This window comes from Melanerpes formicivorus, unplaced genomic scaffold (genome assembly GCF_026170545.1).
Source record: "Melanerpes formicivorus ecotype bairdi unplaced genomic scaffold, bMelFor1.0.p_v2 SCAF_4, whole genome shotgun sequence".
Lineage (NCBI taxonomy): Eukaryota > Metazoa > Chordata > Aves > Piciformes > Picidae > Melanerpes > Melanerpes formicivorus.
Genome location: NW_027142356.1, coordinates 24,524,584 through 24,542,799, shown reverse-complemented (window position 1 = coordinate 24,542,799; position 18,216 = coordinate 24,524,584). Strand labels below are relative to the sequence as shown.

General features: G+C 45.3%; 1 protein-coding gene across 4 annotated transcripts in view; it reads left to right on the top strand.

Annotated features, from left to right (window-relative positions):
- GPRIN3 (GPRIN family member 3) overlaps positions 1-18,216 on the top strand; it is a 60,266-nt gene that overhangs the window by 28,834 nt on the left and 13,216 nt on the right. Inside the window, exon 1 of one of the 4 annotated variants that reach the window (XM_068137356.1) lies at positions 2-449. The exons of 2 other annotated variants lie outside the window; for them this stretch is intronic. The gene's annotated coding sequence lies outside the window, so the exon portion shown is untranslated. Of the gene's footprint in view, position 1; positions 527-18,216 lie in introns of those variants that run through there. One more of the 4 variants, XM_068137357.1, reaches the window with a different exon arrangement.

The window sequence follows — 18,216 nt, the reverse complement described above, 5'->3', positions numbered from 1 at the left end:
CACCCTGCATTTGGGAGGGCTGGCGGCGGGGTGGGGGCTGAGCGCTGAAGGTGGGTGAGCCGCGCCCTCCCGGCCGGCAGCTGCCCCGTTCTGCCCACGGCCGCCGGGGGGAGCTCGGCCCCCGGCCCCCACGCCGCAGCCCCTGCGCTCCCCGCCTCCCGCGCCAGCCGCCGCAGCTGTGAGTGGCCGTTCGGCTCAGCTTCGCGGGCGGTGGCTGGCCGGGGCCTGTCTGCCTGAGCCTCCAGCTGCCGCTGTCTCTTCGTAGTCGGGAGGAATCGCTGCCCTCCGCTGCGGCAGTGGGGGGCCTCTTTCCTCCCTCCCTCCCTCCTCCCGCCGCTGCACACCCCGAGGAAGGACTTGTTTTCCTGCCTGGATGATGAATTTCTCCGCAAGGTCATCCCTGCCCACGGCAGCGGCTTGCCCGCGGCTCCCCGGGCGCTGCCGCGGAGGTAAGGGGCGGGGTGAGCGGAGGGGGTAATAGTGACCACCTCCACACCCCCACCCCAGGAAGCCGGAGGGGAGCGAGGTTGGTGCGTGGACGGGCACCCGGGACACAGCGGGGTGGTGAGGCGGGGGACTGCCTAGTTCTGGCGGCCTTTCCCGGTGCGGGAGTGCCGGGCGGGCAGCGCTGTGCCAAGGAAGCGTGCTCAGGGGAGCCGTTCCCTCTTCCGCGGCAGGTGGGGACTGAGGCCGCTCGCCAAGCGGGCACCTGGACGTGGGGGACGGCCGGGTCAGGCCAACCCCGAGGGGGCTTCCAACCTTCTGCTGTGTTTTACCGGCTCTTGGAAACAGCTTTGTCTTCCGGAGAGCATGGAAAACTTAAACACAAAAAAAAAAAAATCCCAAACGAACAAAAGAAAATAAGGTGTCCCACCACCACGCCGCACCGGGGGGCTGCAGCGGGCCGGGACGGGGGGATGCGCGGCGCAGTCGCCACGGCAGCGGTGCGGTCGCCACGGCAACGTGCCGGCGGCCGCGGTGTCGCAGCGCGAAGGTGCCCCGGAGGCCGCCGCCGCGGGGGGCAGCCCTGGCCCCCACCTGCCCCCATCGCGGCACCGGGTTCATGGCGAAGGGGCGTCCGACAGGGCCCCTCCGCCCCGGGGGCGAAGTCGGGCGAGAATAGACGTGCGAATGTTCCCATGTATTCCGGGACGGGTGTCTCCCGACATCAGAGGCTCTCGGGGGGGCCGAGCTAGGAGTCGGACAGTGGCCCTTGCGGGCTGCGAGCTGGGACGTTGCAGTCAGGTCACGGCTCGCCCGCTGACGGTCACCCAGTGACGGTCACTATGTCTGCCTGGCGCCGGCAGCTCACTACCGGCACGCTGAGCAGCCTTGCGCGGGGCCGTGCGGCCGGCCTTGGATTACTGGCGGGTCTTGGCTGTCGCCTCCTGAATGAAGGCAGTGACAGAACTACGTGTGAGCTTGTCCGAAACCTGCGAGGTCCACAGATTAGCATATATTTTGTGCTCTATACACGAAGTATGGCTTCGTTCATACTTTTCTCCTTCACCCTTCTTGTTCTCTTAAGAGAAGGTAGCAGTGCTGTTGGTAGATTTATTAGAGTGATAGGACGTTATTATTATGCTCCCATAGTCCAACATTTTCCATGGCATAAAGCATATGCTATTCCTTAGTGAGTCTGAGGTCGGGCCCACCATCCTCTCCAAACAATCTTGATTGCAGAGTGATTTCCAGCGGTGGGGAATTGACTAAATTCCTAGATAACTGTCTCTGATTGTTAATCTCACTGTTAAATGATTGCCTTTTTTTTTTCTCCCTCTTCACTTTGGACTTTTCTGACTTTGTCTTCTGGCTACTGAATCTTGTAATGTCTTTGTCAGGTTAGATAGCTTTCTAGTTTCAGATCGTCTCTCTCTGCTCAGGTATTTAAGGGCATTAATTAAATAGTCACTTAGCATTGTCTCTGATGACATAAAGAGATTGGCTCCTTTGATCTCTTCCTGGAAGGCAGGAGCTGCCCAGGAGGAGCAGCTTGGCTACTGTTTTCCAAAGCTCCCACCGTTGTCTTCACTGGCCATCTTGCAGCATGGTAGATTCCAGGAAGGCTCTTGTTAATGTCACGTCTCGATAGTAACCTCCTGCTCAGTATTCCCCTGTCTGTTCACCCAATGGGATGAACTTTTCTTTCCCACGACTGCACAGTGGGAACTTCTGTTCTGTTAGTTACATGCAGTGATCTCTGTGTTCCTTTTCGAGCTAGGGTTTTCTCAGAAGCTGTGTGTCCTGTAAAGGGCATTTAAATTAAATGTTCCTACATGCATAACTTTAGATCTGCTTATATTAAATGGATTTTTCCTTCCTTCACTTCCAGGGAGCCTGCAGCTCAGGAATGATTATAGAGTGTTTCTTCTAGAGTTCAGCTGTGTTTTATTCCTGAGAACTCCATGCTAAAGCTGTCTTCTTGATAGCATTTGATAGTTATTTGACGTTTATTGTGAGAGAAGTTACAAACTGCAGGCTGGAAATGCCTATTACATTGAATTTGTTTAGAAACTGCTTTCCTTCAGCTGTGCTTCCCAAGTGTTGGTGAAAGAAAGATTTGCTTTCCCATCTTGCAGAATTGTAAACCCTAGTGCTGGGTATGATGTCTAGGCTGGAATGGTATTGTCATTATGTTGCAGATCTTCAAATTGAATTTGTGAGTTTTACTTACTCTGAAGTGTGCTTAAGCCTGGAATTAACAGCTCTCTTTAGAAGGCACGGTGTCTGGGAGAATGGGCCAGAGGTGGGTGGTTTTGACAGGATACTGGTAAGTTTCCCAGTAGCATGTAGCAACTCCAAGGGACAGAAAGGATGAGATTGAATAGTCTGAAGGCACCTGCTGTGGGAGAAGGAACAAAATAATAATAATGGATTTCTTTGAAGTGGGCTTTCTTGATATTGTTTGTTTTAGTGGCGTTTTTTGTTTGTTTGTTTTTGAGAAGGGGTGGTGTGCAGTGTTCAGTGTGCTTTGAAGGAGGGTTATGCAAGAAAGGTCCAAAAATTAAAGACCTTACATATAATGCAGGCCATTCCATAAAGTGAGGTGATGATCCCTGTGAGTAGTTTCATAGTTTCATTCAGGGTTGGAAGGGACCACAAGGATCATCTAGTTCCAACCCCCCTGCCATGGGCAGGGACACCCTACACTAGATCAGGCTGGCCAGTAAGGTTTGCGTGTGTCAATGAAGATAGGTTTCAGCCTTTAGAGCGACCCAAATGTCTTCAAAGTGTTACAAAAAAGTATGATCTGATTGTGTAATGACTTGCCAGGACTATGAGCTTTCTTGAAATTTCACAAGGATTGTCTGTTTTTCTTTTCAAGTCCCTGACAATGTCTGTACAAAAGATTGCAGTATGTATAGACAGTGATGTGTGCTAAGTATAAAGAGTGACGGACCTGTCAAAGGACTGCAAATCATTACTGAGCTCAGGTATCACATCTGATTGAATACAGTAACCCCATGGGCTCTAGAATTGTGGTGAATTTTCTACAGGCTAGGAATTGTTTATCCGTTGTTTATATGAACAACGTATTTCCCCCTCATCCCAGTGGTGATATTTTACTACCTGGGAAGTGTTTTCTCCCATACATTCCAACTCAGCTTCTCTCCCCCAGATTTGTCTGAGTTTTTTCAGCATAGGTTTTCACTTCTCAAGGTTACATCTTCTCTTCAACTCCTTTTGCAGTCAGAAGAGCATGCATATGTTTCCATAGGGTGACTGATCCTAAAACTTAGACATTCTTCAGTCACAATGCCTATCCACAGTCAGCTCAGCATTAAGAGCAGTGGCTGTTAATTAATCCTACAAGGCCAAAGATAATGTTTTTATGAGTCTCAAACATAGTGTTAGCTGAAGATTGTCCAGCCAAAGCTAAGAATGTGATTATATTAAGAACAACATCCTGCCTCTGATTTCTTGGTGAAATTGTCACTGATGTAGAAGTAAAAGCAGACTGCTGGTAGTCTTACAGCTACAGACAGCAAAATGTTGTGACTTGTCACTGTACTTCTAGCAGCCTGTCACTTCTTAATTTATAACTTTCACATTAAAGGTAGATGTAGGTCGACTCTCTTGCATTTCCAGGATTGCTCTCAAATCCAGATTAAGAGCTGATACTATCTAATGGAATGTAACAACCTCCTAGCTGATAAATCTTTTATACCTGCTCTACTGGATTATGAACTGGTTCAGTTTGTGCAAAATTCCTTAAAATTCTGTTGTTACTGGAAATACTTTGATGTTGTTGTGGAGGATTAGAAATGGAACAAGCAACCCAGGATTGTTTCTGTATTAATCTTGGATAAAATTGGGTGCCCTACTCGTAAGCCTGGATGTTATATGACAAGATATGTAAACTGATCCCATACTTGGCTTTGTGCATTGGATCATCACCTTCTTTCTTTGTAAGCATCACTTCCATGAGAGTCAGAACAGAACAAAGATTGATAATATTTACACAGGTGAAAACAAGTTGGGCTGTGTTCTGAATGAAATTAAATTACCTCCTAGTAAGGAAGAGCTTTGAGGGCCTATCTGAGCATGATTACTTTTGCAAATAGTAAAAAGAGAGGGCTACCTGTCTGTCTTGTTATATATACATAGGCTTTGAACTCAGTAACAATTCTATAGAAACAAAGACTTGTACTGATTAAGTATTTAATCACAGATGTATCACTCAACTTTACTAAGTAATTGATCATTTCGTGGAGTCCATAGCTAAGATTTCATCTTTGTGATTTGGGAGCAGATCCAAAAGGGCAGAACTGTCAGCATGCTGCTGAGTAACCAGGGAGAAAATATAAAGCCAACACTTGCCTCTCTCCCCACACACTCCATATGGAGTTGCAAAAGGAAAGATGGAGACCAAGACACTGAGGAAGTAATGCCTGGGAATCAGTAATTTTTAAATTTATTTATTTTTTTTACCAATTTGTTCTCTGTCAGCAATGGACATTGTCCTGGTTTGAGGCCAGGCAGATCCTTTATTGCCCCTGAAAGGCGGAAAAGAATGACACTCATACAAATGGATTGCAGAAGTGATGGAAAGTTTAAATGGAGAGCAGTAAATGTTTTACAGAAGCTACAGGCACGGTGGCAAAAGAATCCCAAAGCATACAGAATCCCCTATAGCACACCCAAAAGCCTCCCAACACTTCCCTTCTCCCCACCTGAGGGTGTACCCAAACCCCCCAGGGCTCTTTCTTCCCTCCCCGCACTGCTAGGCTAGTCTCAGCTGGCCAGGTCTGAGACTGCCCCAACCCCTTCTCCTCCTGGCATTAGGTCTAGCCAGGCCTAAGAGGCCTTTAGATAACTCCACCACTGTTACCTGATAGGGAGCATCTCTCTCACAGGAGCAGAGAGGGAAGAAAGATGAAGAGATGGATTTATAGGGTGGATGGATTGCAGATGGATTTATAGGGTGCAGAATATTATGGGTATGAAATATGCAGCTTCCTGTGTCCCCCTGCTGGGCTGGACACTCGGGACACTGGAGGTGTAGCTTGTGTGGCAGAAACAGGAGGCACCCAACCTAAAATGCCACAGACCTGTAACTGGGGAAGATAAGTGGGGGAAGAATGGCAACAATTGCAAACATTACAGTGAATTGCTGTAAGGTCTTTTATCGGGGTGCTCTAGGCATGTCCACAGAGCATAGTCTGAATTCCTTTTTCCCTCCATCTTTAACTCCATGATCCTGTCTATAAAACTTACTGCCAGGTATGGAAACTATTACCACATCTGATGCCAAACAGACATCCAGAGATCCTTCTATTGTTTTGAATGATCCAGGAACTAGAGTCTGTGCCTATCTGTGGTTGTAATTATTAGCAACACAAATTGCTGTTACTGTTCACTTTACTATATTTATTATACATTAGTAAAACATGATGATAGCAATTGTTTGCTTGCATTCTTCTCTGCTTTCCTCCCTTTGGAAGTAGTCCTCTTAGAAGAGCAAGGAGCTAATGGAGGAAAACACAGACACCACAGTGCTTTGTTAAACTATTAGTATCTCTACATATTATTCGTACCTGTATCTAACAGGGTGGAGATCAGCTCTGAGCTGAGGCTTGAAGCTTATATCACCTGTCAAGGAACAGCTTGGAAAATGACTTGTTAAATTACATCGCTGCCATCTAGCTTTGGAGATTAAAATATTCTGCTGAGGGAGTAGAGATGGGGGTTTTTTGGAATAGGATCATAAGAATGTATTCTGAGCTGAGATATTTCTAATCTACCTCGTCAGCCCTCTCAGTTACAGCTAAGGAAAGAAATTCAACTATCATAAAATAGGTGTGAAGCACATTCCTAGACGGGAGTCTTCACTGCAGTCTGGTGAACTTAGGACCCAGGAAGTAGCAGCAGTAAGTTTAAAATCATTCATATCATCTATGGGTTTGATTGTAGTTACATAGTAATAATGCACACACTCTCATTTGTGTGCCTGTACATTAATACACACATAAATAGGGGGGAACACAAGCCCTATGAGGAGAGACTGAGGGAGCTGGGGTTGCTTAGCCTGGAGAAGAGGAGACTCAGGAGTGACCTTATTGCTCTCTACAACTACCTGAAGGGGGGTTGTAGACAGGCAGAGGTTGGTCTCTTCTCCCAGGCTACCAGTACCAGAGCAAGAGGACACAGTCTCAGGCTGCACCAGGGGAGGTTCAGGCTGGAGGTCGGGAGGAAGTTTTACACAGAGAGAGTGATTGCCCATTGGAATGGGCTGCCCAGGGAGGTGATGGAGTCACCATCACTGGAGGTGTTCAGGAGGAGACTTGACAGGGTGCTTGGTTGCATGGTTTAGTTGATTAGGTGGTGTTGGATGATAGGTTGGCCGCGATGATCTTGAAGGTCTCTTCCAACCTGGTTTATTCTATTCTATTTCTTTAAGGGCTGGTGGTCTGGCAAGGGCTAATAAAGGTACCTCAGTAGTTCAGTTGTAGCTACAGCTCTGTATCTGTTCAGTTGAAGCATAGATTAGGACTGAAGTAACTAGAAAGTTTGTTTGAAAAGAACCTGCAATCAGAAGTAATGTATTATTGTCTGAAAAAAAACAACATACCAGTCATAGGTAGGAAGTAGTGACCAAGCATTCAGCTTTGAAAAGCCAGGTCTTATTATTTGCCCCTTTTTTTTGACTATTTGTTTTTTCTGTTAAATGGAGTAGGTGTTTCTACAAATGCTGAAATAATCAGTGTTTGCTTCAATTCTATCTGCAATTTCCATGTCTTAAGATTCTGCTGAAGCTCTCAGCGATGGTAATTAACATTGTCAGCTCTTCACAGTCATCATGCAGTTATCACCAGTTGGTATTTTGTCCTGAAGAACAGGTTGGCTTTCTATATGCATATGTGGTTTTCTGTTCCTTTTGAAGAAAGTTGAGCAAATATTGATTGCTGTGTTTGGGATTGTAGATTGCATTCCGGTGGTGAAATTCTCTTTGCCGGTGACACTAAAGTGCAAACAAAGTTCAGTTTTTAAAAGGGAAGTAAAAAAAATAAAGGGGGGGGATGGGGGGGTGGAATTAATTATAGAATTGTTTCACTTGGAAAAAACCTCTGAGATCATGAAGTCCCACTGTTGAGCTAACGCCACTATGGCCATTAAACTGTATCTTGGAGTGCCATGTCTACATGTGTTGTGAACACCTCCAGGGACAGTGACTCTACCACCTCTCTGAGGCAGCCTGTTCTAGTACCTGGCCACTCTTGGTAAATAAATTTTTCCTAATACACAATCTTAGCCTCCTCTGGTGCAATTTGAGGCCATTTTCTCTCATTCTGTCACTTGATACTAAGGAGAAGAGGCTTAAGATAGGAGGCTGACCCCAACCTTACTATAACTCCTATGAGGTAGTTGTGGGGAGCAGAGGTCTCCCCTCAGCCTTCTCTTCTCCAGAGTTCCCTCAGCTGTTCCAGACTTCATGGCCCTTCAACTTTATTGCCCTTCTCTGGATGTCCTCCAGCAATTCAAATGTCCTTTTGTAGTGAAGAGCCCAAAACTGAACACAGTCTTCAAGTACAGGGGCACAATAATTCCCTGCTCCTGATAAACACACTATTCCTGATCCAGGCTAGGATGCTGTTTACCTTGACCACCTGGGCACACTGCTGGTTCATGCTCAGCCAGCTGTCAACCAGCTCCCACAAGTCCTTCACTACTGGGCAGCTTTCCAGCCACTCTTCCCCAAGCCTATAGCCTTGCATGGGGTTTTTGTGACCCAATGGCAGGACCTGGCACTTGGCCTTTTTAAGCCTCATACTACTGACCTCAGTCCATCAATCCAGCCTGTCCAGATCTCTTTGTAGAGTCTTCCTACCTTCAGGCAGATCACACTCCTACCCAGTTTGGTGTCATCTGCAAACTTACTGAGGATGCACTGAATCTCCTCCAGATCATTGCTACAGATATTAAATGAGACTGGCCCCAAAACTGAGCCCTGGGGAACACCACTTGTGACTGGCTGCCAGCTGGATTGAATTCCATTCACCACCACTCTGGGCTTGGCTGTCCAGCCAGTTTTTTACCCAGCAAAGTGCCCACCCATCCAAGCCATGTGCAGCCAGTTTCTCCTGGAGGATGCTGTGGGAGGCAGTGTCAAAGGCTTTACTAAATTCCAGGTAAACAATATCTACAGCCTTTCTCTCATCCACTAAGCAGCTCACCTGGTCATAGAAGGGGATCAGAAAGGTGCTGCACAGTAACTTTTTGTACTTTTCATACAGAAAGACAGGAAATTCAATCAGAGGACATGATTACTGTACTACATTATGAGTAATCTTAAAAGGCTACTATAAAAAGCAAATGATGACGGTGATGACAGTGATGTTAGTGAAGATTCAATTCAGAAATTCTCCAGGGGTTCCAAGACCCCTTTTTACATGCAAGACTAGACCTGCTGCCCCATGGAAAACCCACTAGAAATCTGAGAAAATCAGTCAAGTTGTTATCATGGAAACAGCAGGAATTTCCAGTGCAAGATGACAAAGAATCCAGTGTAACCTTACATTTGCACAAATAGGAGCCAATTCATTAACATTTGTGTGCAAAACGAAAATAGCTATGTGGTTGGACATAAGTTTCAAATGGATGGATTTTTTTCCTGTCCTGGGTGAGACAGAAAAGGAAAAAAATAGTGGTCTGGTTGCTAATCTGATTTTAGGTGGTTTGGGGAAGAGAATAGCATTCCTGTCGGCAGAGGGTAGAGGTGGAGCATGGTGTCACTGGTGCCAGGAAAACTTGGTCTGTCAGCTCAGCTTAGGGGTGAGCAGAGCCCGTTAAACAAAAGACAGACTGACTGAAAGTGATTGTCTATGCTTGGGCTGTCCCTTTGCTGTAGTAAGAAACCGTAAAACGTTTTTAAATCCAGGAGCTGGTGCTTTATCTCTGGTGTGTTGGCAGTGGGATCTTACTCTAAAACCTAGCATGTCACCCAACTGCTCACAGACAGTCCCTTCTCCCCTTCCGTAGGCCCCCAGAACTCTGACCATGGAATATTTCCAAAGACGAGGTTGAACAGTAGAATAAATCTGGAAAGTCAGTGTAATGGACTTGGTAGAAAATCCAGCAAAGCAGATGTGGGCAGAGCATTGCTGCATTTTAGCAAGTCCCCATTTTCTTAGACTACTGGAGCTACCAGTCAGAGCAGCTCTTAGGATGTCCTTTGGGCACTGAGGTATGAATTAGATATTATCAGATCACAACTTCAAAAAGCAGAGAGGTATGAAAGTCCTACACATCTTCCTAGCTCAGCTCTTCAAGAAGCAGCCTGGCTGCTGAGGAGTTAGCTAGCCCTTAGGCTAGAAAATGTTGAAGCCTTTAGTATTTAAGGATGTAAAGGGTCACAATCATTAATGTCACTCTGCCTCCTTCAGAGCATCAGTTTCATTAAACACTTCACACTGTTGAGAGCCTTAACTTTAGAAATGAGTCATTAGGAAAATGATAAAATATAATAAGCATTGCTGGGGGGTAGGAAGGAGTAGAAGTAATGTAATAAAATATTTGTTAGAAAGGTGATACTGGAGAAGAGCTGTATGGAAGAAAGATGACAGAATTATTCCACCCTGAAAGACTGGTATTTCACAACACACCATGGCATCTCCATATTTATCAAAAGAAAATGTTAATCTTGCCCTTGAGGTTAATAATTAGGGAGTATCTGTTAAAAGCTGGTAAACAGGCTCTGAAGGTCTGTGTAAGTTTGACAATGTAGATTTCTCCTTGAGCTAAGCCTTTCAAGATCCCCTGTTTGAGCTTCCATCCAGCCTCTAGGAGCAGGTGTCCTAATTACAAATGCAGCTGTGGTAACATTTGCCAATCCCTAGTTGCAGCACTAAAACTATGACTGAGCTGTCATTTGTTTCCTGAGAATTGAAGCCAGCCCCATCAGAAGATGCAGAGGAAAGTTTTAACAAATTGATACTGCAAAAGGATTAACTTCAGTAATGTTGTTGCTTCTGCTTTTGGCACTTAGGAATTAATCTAGTCTTTATTGGTTGTTAAAGTCTTGATTAGCTTGGTGCCTGGGAAATGGAAGGAACAAGCAGTTTCCTCCAGCATTAGCAGGCACAGAAACAGAGAGATGATCTTCCCTTTAGTGAGGAGAGGGGTCTTTACCACCTGGCTGGGGACAGTGTTCACCTCAACTTAAAGGGAACAATTCAAACTTACAGAGAAAAAGTAAAACCTCAAGTCACAGAATTACTTCACACCATCCACAGTGCAATGAAAGCAGATAGTATCCTATCATAAGGCCTGGGAGCCTTCCCTCACATGTACTCTTGTATTAAATGGTCTGCTTTTAGAGTTGCTTCCAGCTGGGCCATGCTTGGCCATTATTGAAGAAACATGCAGTTGATACTGGGAAATAATGGAACAGTGTTTATCCAGTCCAAAAGATGCTCTTAATGTGAAGGGCCTCAGGGGCATATTGCTTGGAAAATGTTTTTTTTGTAATAGTATGACCTATTTTAGAGTTAACAGTTTTCCATGCTGGAGGAAGCAGGAAGGTGGCAGGAGCCTTCACAAAGAGATGGACAATAAGCATGCTCATACTTGCTCCTGAGCAAGATGAGTGAGCTAAATAATAAGATTGCACATGGGTGGTTTTCAGCTAGGGGTTCCTGCATGCAGGCTATTTGTATGTGTCTGCTATATCCAAATCAACATGCCTGCAGGAATGTGAGCAGACGTTCCTATCAGCAGCCAACCCAAACATGCAGATGACAGAGAGAGAGCCCACACAATGTCTAAGCTGCTCCTCAAAAAGCCTTAGGAGAGAAAAATAAAGCAAAAGGAGAACACAGCTAATAATAGTTTTGTTAAGTATCTACCAAGAAAGCAAGCTTCAATTACATTACACATTCCAATACTATGATCCCACATAGTGAGCTGTGTAACAAGTGCTATTTGCACTTACTCATCAGTTCCATCTGGACGAATGCTCAAAGTCAGCCCATGTGTTATTGCTTCTCCAGTAGCAGAACCTGCCTTCTGGTGACTAATAAATCCCACCTACTCAGCCTCAGTTTGCCTCATATTCTCTCTGTTGACTGTCTTTCTTGTTTTTCAACGTGATTTATAACCTAACTTCAGCAATTAAGTTAGTCTTTAACCACGACATGATTGCAGCTTAGCTGGCAATCAAAGCCACACTTGTTACTGTGAAATCGCATCGGAGTCAGTAGCTAGCATCCTCCTCAGAAACAAAGCTTTAATTAGATGGGTGAAATTTGACCCGGCAGTTGAAGGCTGTAATTCTTTTGATACAACCCCCATTAATGGAGCTCTTTATATGAGTTATGAATTTGGCCTTTTACTAGAGGTATCTAACGAGATACTCGATGCGACATTATGCCAAACACCATAGCTGCCACTCTGACGTGAAGCCAAACAGCATCGTGCTTTCAGTCATCCTATCTTAAGCAGCTGATTCAGAATGAATTTAGAGTCATAGAATAATTTCAGTTGGAAAAGACTATAAAGATCATAGAGTCCAAATATTATCTAACCCTGCCATTTCTGGTACGAAGCCATGTCCCTTATCACCATATTTATGTGTCTTTTAAATACTTCTAGGGGTAAGGATTCAACCACCGCCCTGGTTGATAACCTCTGCGGTGAAGAAGTTTCTTCTAATATCTAATCTAAACCTCCCCAGTGCAACTGAGGCCATTTCCTGTCATCCTAACTTAGGGCAGATGAGCTAGAGATGAATGAACAGAATATTTAGCAATGGTATACCACCACTGGTATTCTTTCATCTTCTTTTCCCCCTCTTCAAGCCTGACTTTGTGTGTTGCATGTGGAATTTTATCCATTGCAATGACCAGAATAGATCTCCTGTAGTCACCTAGTCTTGATTTGAAATTCATCACTGCTGTTGGTTGAAATGGTTAATTAGTCATACACACCTAGTGACTCATTCTGCCCTTCTGGAGAGAGGGCTTCCTGTTTGACTGAAAAGAGGCTTGCCCCTTCTGCACATAGGCATTTTTTTGTTAAGTCTATTTGCGTTCCCTTTTTTGCTTCTTATGTCTCTTTACATAGAAAAATCTTTCTGCATGGTCACAGAGCAGCTTTTAGAGTAGTGTTTGCTGTTAGTCACCCATTGAAAGAAAGAGGCCCAAGCAATTACTGGGGGGGAGGTGGGGGAAAGAGAGTGAAAAAAAAAAAATCAGGAAATTGGAAAAGGTACCCAGGGCAGGCTTAGAAAGATAAAGCAATGCCTGTGACGTTCAAGTTGAGCACGCAACGTGAGGCAGCAAAATCTGTAAATGTGGTCACAAGCATAGAAGCAATGTTGAAACTGTCTTTGAAAATGATTCTGCATCATGGTGCAAAGCATAATTTAAAAACATCCAGTTCTTGTGAACAGTTTCCTGGCCTTGAGCTATATAAAGCTGTGAAATGGTCTGGCAAGGAGTGCACAGTAAGAGACAGATGAGGGATCAGTGCTGGAAGAGCATTCAAGCCTAGGTCCAGGAGGCAGAGGGCCAACTTATTTCTGTATCACATGGACCAACCAACTAACTTTCTCCCGCATGTGGTTGTTTTTTTTTCAAAAACAAACAAACAACAAAAGAGTTCTTCCCTTCACCTTTCATCTCCTCCTGCCTTTTTACCCAGCCAGAGTTGTAGAGGCAGGTCAGCCTCCTAAGTGGAATAAAGTTGTTGAGTCCACGTGAGTAAAGGCTGGCGCTCCTGGAATCGGTGTTCAGCCTTATTCTCCAATGTTCTGGGAAAAACTGAGAACTGAGGTAAGCTAACCTTGAAATTCAACAGCTGAGCAACTTGAGCTAGTTGCTGCCCAGAGAGATGACTGGGGGGTAACAAATTTCCAGGGGTTGCAGCATTTCCAGTAAAACAAGGGGCAAAGCCCCACTCACCAGGGGCAAAAGAACATTTTCCAACCTCCTGGGAAAGGAAAAGGGTGAGAGTTCTCTAGTGGTGATGGGGATTTTTCCAGTCCATCTGCAGTGCTAACCAAATATGTCTTTGTAAAACTAAATCTGGTGGCAGTCTGTATTTGCAAAAATGTTTTTCTTCTGTTTGAGTATAGCAAACCAAACAGTTTTCCTGTGGCTAGCCATGCTTGTGGTTTAGAGTTATTAAGAAGCAGATGAGGGAGCAAAGTGGACAGAGCTGAATTAGGGAGGATGAAGCTATAGTAATTACCTGGACTGTGCTGACCAGCAGCTGGATGGAGGGAAAGATGCAGACTCCTCACCTTAGTGACAGCCAAGTTTCTTGAAGTGAAGCCTTGAGTTCTTGATAATATGGTCATACAAAGAATACCTGATAAATTCTTCTAGGCTCTATAGCCTAGGCTTAATTGATCTTCTGATTCAGTCTGCTTCTCTGTCTGCATACTTCTTCCATTCATTCTTGGTCTACTCTGAGTCCCCTTACTCAAGTGTGCAGGCTACAGGTCTACAGGAAGGGTTGTTCAGAATAAATTGTCAGTTCTCTCTGTTGTCAGATGTTTGGACTCCATCCAGTCTCGTGTCATGCTTGAGCTTTATCAAGAGCAAGAGCACAAACAGATACTTTTCCATCCTTGCAAGTACTTGTCTTGGATGGATGGCCTTCCTAGGTCAGTAACACCCTTTGTTCAGCTTTAAGGTGATGCTTTTTCACAGTATCACAGTATAACTAAGGTTGGAAGAGACCTTGAGGATCATCGAGTCCAACCTATCAACACAGACCCCATGACTAGACCATGGCACCAAGTGCCACGTCCAATCTCCTCTTGAACACCTCCAGGGACGGTGACTCCACCACCTCCCTGAGCAGCCCATTCCAATGACTAATGACTTGCTCAGTGAAGAACTTCCTCCTCACCTCGAGCCTAAACTTCCCCTGGCGCAGCTTGAGACTGTGTCCCCTTGTTCTGGTGCTGGTCACCTGGGAGAAGAGACCAACCCCTTCCCAGCTACAACCACCTTTCAGGTAGTTGTAGAGGGCAATGAGGTCACCCCTGAGCCTCCTCCTCTCCAGGCTAAACAATCCCAGCTCCCTCAGCCTCTCCTCATAGGGCTTGTGTTCAAGGCCTCTCACCAGCCTTGTTGCCCTTCTCTGGACACATTCAAGTGTTTCGATGTCCTTCTTAAACTGAGGGGCCCAGAACTGGACACAGGACTCAAGGTGTGGCCTAACCAATGCAGAGTACAGGTTTTGCCTTGGTTTTTTATTCAAAAATGCTGGCAGCAGCAAATGATACACACTTGCTTGTTTTTCTAGCTTGCTTTAACAGAGGTCCAGTCAGCTTCACCCCTGTATAGATTCAGGATTTGCATTATGGCAGTAATGCAGCAAGGGCAGGCAGCACTCTGAATATTTTTTTGCTAGTGTTTCAGAGGTGGATCTGTAAAGCCAAATTCCTATGCACAGGATTGCAGAGACTTGTCAGCAGTAGATGATGAGATGTAGGAGAATGATGTTCTGCACTTAAATCACGGGTGTTAGACACCAACTGTTGCATAGTTTTCACTGTGATCTTCAGCTGTGTTAGCTTGTAAATAGGAGGCAGAAAAAAGTACCTATTCCTATCTCTGCTCTCTATCTTGACTGCTTAACCTGTGAATGTTTGATATCTTTGTGGTCACCTGTGGCACCCAGTGAAATGGCAGAATATGCTCAAGCCTTCTGGCATGTCTTGGATAAGAACAGGAGCAAAATTAATTGTATTTAGACAAATGTTGCACAATCCACTGACTTTACTGTTACTTCTGGCTGTTCAGCACTTCTGAGAATCAGGCTTCTTTCTGTTTATGCACTCAGATTAGGTTAGACAGCCGTCTTTATGTTGGCATGTATCAAATTGTGTGTGTGTGTATGTATGTCTGTCTGCAGTCTCATATATATGCATAGTTTGTGGTAATAAAAATGTATGGATACAATGGGATGTCAATGAAAATAAACTGCTAGGAAACCTACCATGCATGCACAGCTGTCAGAAGCTTGGTTGAAGTATCTAGTGCTTGTCTTCAAGGAGATCCTGTGTGGAAATAACACATTTTGTCTGAATTTTCATACTGGCTCAAAGGTTGCCATGTGTTTTCTCTCTCCTTTGTGCATGAAGTCTCTATGTTCAGTGGGAGTCCAGTAATTAAGCACTAAGCTGTGGATGATCCTTTTTCACGCCCTGCCAGCTTCCACTCCAGCTGACTTAGAAACAAGGACAAAGCTGTCTCACAGCCCTGCTCACTCACAGCTGTGCTCTAGCAAGGGACAGCCTGACCTCAACTCACTTCTAAGATCTGCTGGTGTAATATGCTGTCAGGTTGGGCAAGGGCAGCTAAAACTGCTCTGAAGAGGAGTAAAAAGGAACACAGCTGAGGAGCTGGGTGGGGGATGTTTGTTTATTTGTTTGTTTGGGTTTGTTGTTTTGGTTTGGTTTTTTGTCTGACTGCTTAGGGGCATGTTTTGCTCTTATACCATGAAGCAGCTGCATGTAGCTTGAGAAGCTTGTAGCTTCACCACATGTGAAGGTCAGCTGAAGGGATAACTGCCACAATGAGTGCCAGTCACACTGCCTGTGGAGCTGTCTGGTTTGGGCTTGGCCAGGTGGTCAAGGCAACCAGCTTCAGTAAACCTGTGGCTTTGGTAAACCCAGATGTGATATCTTGTTTGAGTAGACATTTTAATGACTGCTAATTATACACATTAACCAATTTGTCATTCATTGTGAGGCACAGTGATTCAAGTCAAAGTTAATGTCTTTTACCAGTGCCTCCATGACAGTGCTCATTGCTTCAGTCCCCTGATAAATGGAAATATGCTTGGCTTAAATGCAGAAGAAATGAGAAGTGGTATGCCCAGCTTTAGATTCAGTAACCTCAAACTCTAGCCTTGGAAGATCACAGCCCTTGACAGGAGTAGGCATGTCTCAGTAGCCTTGCAGAGGTCCAGGGTATGGAGATACAGTTGTGCCATATTGCAGCAGGCGAAGCTTTGGCTTATGATTACTTCAGTAATTGACTGGGTTTAATGCTAGCATTGCTGTCTCTTAACACATGTACTCTTTATTAAGTACGTCTAGTTCGGTTCTGACACAGACGAGGCTGCCCAAGCCTCAGATACTACGTAAGGATTTCTCTTATGAGCATTGTGATTATTAAGAATTCAGAAGCAGAGAATGTAATTCTCTGTAAAAATCCATATTTAAAATGTAGTGTAAAAAGCTGCAGGTTTGGGTACCTTAGTTCTCCTTGTTGGGGCTGGAAGCACATTGAATTTAAGCCTAAAAATACATGTTTTGAATAAACCATTGTTGGGAGACAATTCCAATAGAAGGTGCATGCAGTTGTTAGCATGAGAGATTTTTATGCCCCTGGGCTGCCTGCAAAGAGCAGCTCTGAAAAGCTGTTACCATCAGACACCCGTGGGACAGACTGCAGATGAGAGGTTGTTCCTAAAACAAGCACAGCTTTTGGTGCTTTTCTTTGCTGCAGGAAGGTGGAGGTGTTGAGAGTGACAGGGACTGAGTTGGCTTCTTCACGTAGGGAAAGCACTGCCATCTCCTTGTTCAAGCGGCTGCATGTGGTGGATGGAGAAGACTTAAGAGCCTCTCTTTGTCATGAAAAGCTCTCTGACTATGTAGTGGATTTCAGGATTCAAAGTTAGTGAGGTAAGGTTTGGGGGCTGTGCTGAGTTGGTATCAGTGCCAGTTTTTCTGAATTTTACCTGATCAGATCTGCCACAGTGGCAGCTGCTGACATCTGGGAGATTTCTCAGATGTCTTTTTCAACACCTTCTGTCAGGTCTAGGTAGAGACTGAAAAGATTTGGTGTGGTTTATAGGTGTAGTATTTTACCAACATTCCTATCTAGCATTTGGTTTCATTAGGGTCAAGTGGCTGGAAGCTCTCACAAGGCTGCAGTGTGGATACACAGTTAGACTCCTTCATTTCTGAGTATGAAGAACAATGGTGTTGCTGGCTAGCTGCAGTAAGTGACAAGTGTCAATTTTTTTTGGCTTGGTAAGGTTTCATAGTATCAGTCAGGGTTGGAAGGGACCACAAGGATCATCTAGTTCCAACCCCCCTGCCATGGGCAGGGACACCCCACACTAGATCAGGCTCGCCAGAGCATTGTCCAGCCTGGTCTTAAACACCTCCAGGGACGGCGCCCCAACCACCTCCCTGGACAACCCATTCCAGGGCTTCACCACTCTCATGGTGAAGAACCTCCTCCTCACATCCAGCCTGAATGTCCTCACCTCCAGCTTCCTTCCATTCCCCCTAGTCCTATCACTACCTGAGATCCTGAGAAGTCCCTCCCCAGCCTTCTTGTAGGCCCCCTTCACATACTGGAAGGCCACAATTAGGTCACCTCGGTGCCTTCTCTTCTGCAGACTGAACAGCCCGAACTCCTTCAGTCTGTCCTCATAGGAGAGGTGCTCCAGCCCTCTGATCATCCTCGTGGCCCTTCTCTGGACACCCTCCAACACCTCCATATCCCTCTGGTAATAGGGGCTCCAGAACTGGAGTGTCATTTAGGATGTGTCATCCTGCCCCTGCTCAGTTAGGACATCCTGCTTTTCCTGTGTCCCACATGCTGCACTTCTTCCATGAAAAAAAAATAATAATAAGCAAGGCACTGTTCTCTAGTTTGATCCATTTCCACCAGGGTCAGCATTCAACAAAATATAATGTGTAGCTTCAAGTAAAGACAAAGAAGAGTCTGAGACTGAGATGACAGC